Source organism: Mytilus trossulus, chromosome 1 (genome assembly GCF_036588685.1).
Source record: "Mytilus trossulus isolate FHL-02 chromosome 1, PNRI_Mtr1.1.1.hap1, whole genome shotgun sequence".
NCBI classification, from domain to species: Eukaryota; Metazoa; Mollusca; class Bivalvia; order Mytilida; family Mytilidae; genus Mytilus; species Mytilus trossulus.
The window spans coordinates 44187803-44194243 of record NC_086373.1 but is presented as its reverse complement, the minus strand read 5'-3'; the positions used below and the strand labels follow the sequence as shown (position 1 = coordinate 44194243).

At 31.0% G+C, this 6441-nt stretch overlaps 1 long non-coding RNA gene across 1 annotated transcript; it reads left to right on the top strand.

Annotated features, from left to right (window-relative positions):
* The first annotated feature begins 2696 nt into the window (after positions 1–2696).
* On the top strand, positions 2697–3672 carry LOC134725229 (uncharacterized). Its single transcript, XR_010108534.1, has 2 exons — positions 2697–2796; positions 2855–3672. It is a non-coding gene; the product is annotated as an uncharacterized LOC134725229 (long non-coding RNA).
* The last annotated feature ends 2769 nt before the right edge of the window (positions 3673–6441 follow it).

Sequence of the window (6441 nt, the reverse complement as noted above, 5' to 3'; positions counted from 1 at the left end):
TTATATTAACGAGGTTTGTCTCTCAGATATCAGTATTTATATTTATGAACTTTGTCTTACATATTTAAATTGAGGCTTCAAACTTCTTGTATTCATTGCAAATAATGCCAAAATAGCTTAAATTTGAGATACATGTATTGTCATTAACAATTGAGAATTGAATGCTTCTTTTTGTTATAATGGTTTTAAAGCAAAGATGGTGGCATATTTCGCATGAAATAGTTAAATTGTGTGCACATTCAATGCTTTTACAACCCTATAAATTTTTTTAAAAAGAAGCAATCTATTCTTATAATTATATTTTTATGCTGCAACTATGAAATATCAGTTAAATCAAGCCTTTTTCTTTTATTCTATGCATTGTTTTGACATCACTGATACCAAGTGTAGTCCTTGATGTTGCATTTTATGCAATTAATATTTTTGAATGCCTCTTCCAATTAAAATTACAGAATTATGTAACTTCTTTTAAATTTTTAAATTTCAAAACCAAGGATTTTACCTTCAAGTTATTTTACAACAAGATGTATACAACAAGATGGAAAAATGTGTGTAAAATATTTTTGGATGATTCCTTGGCCTGTATTTATTTAGTCCCAAAACGTTAACAGGTCTATTTAGTCAATATTGTAATGTTAATGAAATCACAAATGACCTTTCTGCAATTAATTGTCAAGATTATATTAATCTGTTGATTTATCTATGAAATTAAAATAATTTTGAAAGGCTTTTAAACAGTTTTTATACGACCGCAAATTTTGAAAAAAATTTCGTCGTATATTGCTATCACGTTGGCGTCGTCGTCGTCCGAATACTTTTAGTTTTCGCACTCTAACTTTAGTAAAAGTGAATAGAAATCTATGAAATTTTAACACAAGGTTTATGACCATAAAAGGAAGGCTGGTATTGATTTTGGGAGTTTTGGTCCCAACATTTTAGGAATTAGGGGCCAAAAAGGGCCCAAATAAGCATTTTCTTGGTTTTCGCACTATAACTTTAGTTTAAATTAATAGAAATTTATGAAATTTTGACACAAAGTTTATGACCACAAAAGAAAGGTTGGGATTGATTTTGGGAGTTTTGGTTTCAACAGTTTAGGAATTCGGGGCCAAAAAAGGGCCCAAATAAGCATTATTCTTGGTTTCCGCACAATAACTTTAGTTAAAGTAAATAGAAATCAATAAAATTTAAACACAATGTTTATGACCACAAAAGGAAGGTTGGTATTGATTTTGGGAGTTTCGGTCCTAACAGTTTAGGAATTAGGGGCCAAAAAGGGACCCAAATAAGCATTTTTCTTGGTTTTCGCACCATAGCGTTAGTATAAGTAAATAGAAATCTATGAAATTTAAACACAAGGTTTTTGACTATGAAAGGAAGGTTGGTATTAATTTTGGGAGTTTTGGTCCCAACAGTTAAGGAAAAAGGGGCCCAAAGGGTCCAAAATTAAACTTTGTTTGATTTCATCAAAATTGAATAATTGGGGTTCTTTAATATGCCGAATCTAACTGTGTAAGTAGATTCTTAATGTTTGGTCTCGTTTTCAAATTGGTCTACATTAAGGTCCAAAGGGTCCAAATTTAAACTTAGTTTGATTTTAACAAAAATTGAAACCTTGGGGTTCTTTGATATGCTGAATCTAAAAATGTACTTAGATTTTTGATTATTGGCCCAGTTTTCAAGTTGGCCCAAATCGAGGTCCAAAATTAAACATTGTTTGATTTCATCAAAAATTGAATAATTGGGGTTCTTTGATATGCCAAATCTAACTGTGTATGTAGATTCTTAATTTTTGGTCCAGTTTTAAAATTGGTCTAAATTAAAGTGCAAAGGGTCCAAAATTAAACTAAGTTTGATTTTAACAAAAATTAAATTCTTGGGCCTCTTTGATATGCTGAATCTAAACATGTACTTAGATTTTTGATTATGGGCCCAGTTTTAAGTTGGTCCAAATCAGGATCTAAAATTATTATATTAAGTATTGTGCAATAGCAAGTCTTTTCAATTGCACAGTATTGTGCAATGGCAAGAAATATCTAATTTCACAATATTGTGAAATAGCATTTTTTTTTTTAATTAAGAGTTATCTTTCTTTGTCCAGTATAGTAAGCAAGAAATATCTGCAAGAATTTTTTTTTAATTGGAGTTATCTTTCTTTGTCCAGAATCAACTTAAATCTTTGTTATATACAATATACAATGTATATTCACTTTTTACTACCAACTGATAAATTTAAATAATCTTTACCATTCAGTGATAACAAGCAGTTTTTTTACATCTTAATATTTTATGATGTATTTAAATGAGTAGTAATTGTTGCAAACTCCATTAGAATATTTTAATTGAAAATAGTTTTGGAATAAGGGAAAGGGGGATGTGATTAAAAAATTGGGTTCAATTTTTCTCATTTGAAATTTCATAAATAAAAAGAAAATTTCTTCAAACATTTTTTTGAGAGGATTAATATTCAACAGCATAGTGAATTGCTCTAAGAGTCTTAGTAAGAGAAAACAAAAATTTTAAGTTCATTTGAATATATTCATTCTGTGTCAGAAACCTATGCTGTGTCAACTATTAAATCACAATCCAAATTTAGAGCGGAATCCAGCTTGAATGTTGTGTCCATACTTGCCCCAACCGTTCAGGGTTCAACCTCTGCGGTCGTATAAAGCTACGCCCTGCGGAGCATCTGGTTGTCATTGGTTGCAGTCTGTGGTATTTGTTTATGATTAAAACAGGCTGTTTGTTTCACAATATGTCATGTACATGTATTGGCCTTTAATTGCTGACTATAAGGTATGGATATTGTTCAATATTGATGTACATGTATTGGCCTTTAATTGCTGACTATAAGGTATGGATATTGTTCAATATTGATGTCCATACCATGACCTATAGTTATTTACTCCCACCTCATTTGGACTCTTGTGTATAGTTGTTGCATATGCAATCATACCACATCTCCTTATTTTTAAATTGAATAATTTTACTCTTTTTGTCATTTCAGGGGCAAAATAATAGCTCTTATTATACTTTCCTTTTAAAGGTTTTGTAAACTTTAAAACCTAATGTGCATTTTGATTTAGGAAAAAAAAATTAAGACCCATTCAATTTCACCTCAACCTCCAAAAAGTACATATTTTGACTTGTGACGAATATAATGTGAATTCATTTATTTTGTGAGTACCAATTTATCACGGATTGAGGGAAGATTGAATGTTTGTTGATCCCTAAATTTTTGGTTTGCCATAAATTGAATACCAGCCTATAATGAAGCTGTACATTGTTGAACACTTAATTCACAGTTCACCTCATTAAAATGTTAACTCACAAACATTAATGAACCCACAATGTATGTTTTGATATAGGACTACAGTAAGTTTGGGATCATTCAAAATTTTTAGTCCGTTCAATACAGATCTAGTAATATCAAATGAAATAGGATAATTTCCAATTTATTCAGTGTACATATAAAAATGACTACTAACACAAATTTAAAGTACTTTCCTTTACCATGCCTATTTATCATATTAAATCATACAAAAATAAATCATCATTTAATATTTATAAATGTACTGAACCAGAGTTTGGAAATTTTTTCTCAATCTTTCTTTATACTATTTCATGACTCGTAGATTTTATTTCAAACTTAACCCCCTCCCTCCCCCCAACCCCCCAACAAAAAAAGAGAAAAAGACTTCAAATGTGTTTATGGAACATTTAAATTGACATACATATAAAAGTACATGCAGGCAACTTAAGGAAAGTCGATACAGTTTTATTGTATTGTTATTTTTGTCTTCTTTTTTTTTTTAAGATATGTTGTAGGGCAAGTTAATTTCTTTGAAAAAAAATCAATATCTATAACTTATGTTAAATGTGTTTAGTGTTATTTTAAAGCATTCATAAATATTAACTAACAGATCTGAAGTATTGTTTTGATTGAAATATAACATGATAAAAATGCTAAAATTTGACAACCTTCGTTGAGCAGTTTACAATGTTCTTGTATTGTTATATTTTTAGTATTTTTATATGAGTTGGCTTTCGTTGTGCATTTTGAAATAAATACATCAAATGTTTCCATTACCATGCTTTAATTTTCAGAAATTTTAAAATGTTCCTGTTACTTCATATCTTGTCTCACACCAAATTAGAAATGCAGTGCGACTGTCACAAAATTTAAAAATTAGTCTTCAGTTTTATTTAAAAATGACAAAGCATAAAGAAAACCAATGCATTAAATGTTCATAATTGATCTACTCTGAGACTGTATTGACTCCCCTTAATTTCACACATCAAGATAAACCTTTCTTTTTGAAATTTTTATAAGAAATTGATGAAGCCATCTTCTCAACATCATCTATAACTTCTCTACAAGGTTAGTAATCCAAATGCCCAAAATATTGTGAGCCTAAATTGATCAAATTTAAACACAAAAACAAAAAGATGCTGATGGATTTAGAAGAGGATTATGCCTGGTAATAGGCTCAACACGAATAAAAAAAAGACCTAAATACTCTTTCTGCATGTGTTATGGCTATGAGGTTGTTGAAAAAAAACTTGAGGGGTATATCAATACACATGCTACATCTATATTTAAAGTCCCAAATGTTACTAATCACATGTCTTAGTTTCATGACAACTGTGGTGTCCCACAGACAAAGCCCCCAACAACTTCATGTATGTATGTATGTATGTATGTATGTGTAAATCACATTGCATTAACTGCTTGTTAAAAGAAATTAAGTATTTACAATTCACTCAGAAGTCAACTCAAAGAGAAACCTGAATCATAGGTCAGTTCTTCGTTCCTTTGAATTTCAACAAAAGATGAAGAACTAGATCTTCCTTAATTGGAGTTGGATATATTAATTACATAATTGTCTTAACAAAGAACGTGATATTGAAAATTGTGCAGTTAAGCCTGCATCATTTCTAAACTTAAATCTAGAAATTGACATTGAGGATTGGTTGAGAACAAAACTTCATGACGAAAGAAATGATTTCAGCTTCCTAATTTTTAACTCCACATATAAGAAGGGCTTGCATATGGAGTATACATCTCGCAGTTTTAAAGATACTCAAGAGCTTGCAATGTCAAATCTGCTTACAATGAAGCTATTTAACCAATTGGTGAAGTTTAAGTCATTCCTTATTTTAACATACACTGTCACGTCTTGGTCTCCCGTGTTGGAATGTTATAAGATGATCTTTTTTCCCCACTGATTTCGGCCTACCAAATAAGGCCTTGCCACTGATTTTTACACAACAGTTTTCCATATCACCTGATATCCCCGTTTTCGTGATGATCCTGTTGCTTTAGTCTTTAGTGTTGTGTTTTGTAGTCTGTTATTCTCGTTTCTTTGCATGGCACTGTAAAATAGTTTGACTTTAGACTTTGAAGATCTTCGAATATCCTTTGGCATCTTCTGCCTCTCTCTTATACTCCAAAGATGATCAGTTAAAATAGTAGTATCAACAATCCGGCCAATACTGTGAACTATTGCCATTTTTCTGCCCATGTCTTCCCGCAGACTGTTACCTTGAAATGAGCTTCAACACCAAAAAAATCTCAATCATTTGTCAGTTTTTGTATAACCATATATCATTAACGTGTATGAATTTAAATTTGCCTCTAAGTTTATCAGCAACCGTGGTGGATCCAAAAATTTTCATAACTTACATAAGGGAGGGGGCCACTGACTACCTAAGAGGGGACCGCCCCCGTCATGCCCAAGTTATTCCCTATATAATCAAACAAACTTTTCCCAGAAAAAGGGGTCCCGGGCCCCCTGAAAACCCCTCTTAATCCGCATCTGAGCAATTAATCCTTTCAATGAAACACGAGATACTCTTGTTGATACGATACATGTTTTTTATTGTCACATCGTGTCATCTAATATTATATAATGCGGGAAGATCATAATTATTTTTGTCGAGCCTTCGACTTTAGTCGTAAAAGTGAGGCTAAGCGATCCTTTATTCCGTCGTCGTCGTTGGCGGCCGGGTGTACACAAATATTCTCTCTGTGGTTAATGTTTTTGAAATTTTAATAACTTTCTTAAAACTATCCTGGATTTCTACCAAACTTTGACAGAAGCTTGTTTATGATCAAAAGATAGTATCCAGAAGTAAATTGTATAAATAAAATTCCATTTTTTTCCGTATTTTACTTAAAAATGGACTTAGTTATTCTGCCAGGAAATATAACATTCACTCTGTGGTTAAAGTTTTTAAAATTTTAATAACTTTCTTAAACTATCCTGGGTTGGTACCAAACTTGGACAGAAGTAGTTTATGATCAAAAGCTAGTTTCTAGAAAGGAAATTTTGTAAAACTAGATGTTTTAAAAATAAATCTATTTTTTCGTATTTTACTTTTAAATGGATTTAAATATTCTGCCAGGAAATAACACATTCACTCTGGTTAAACTTTTTA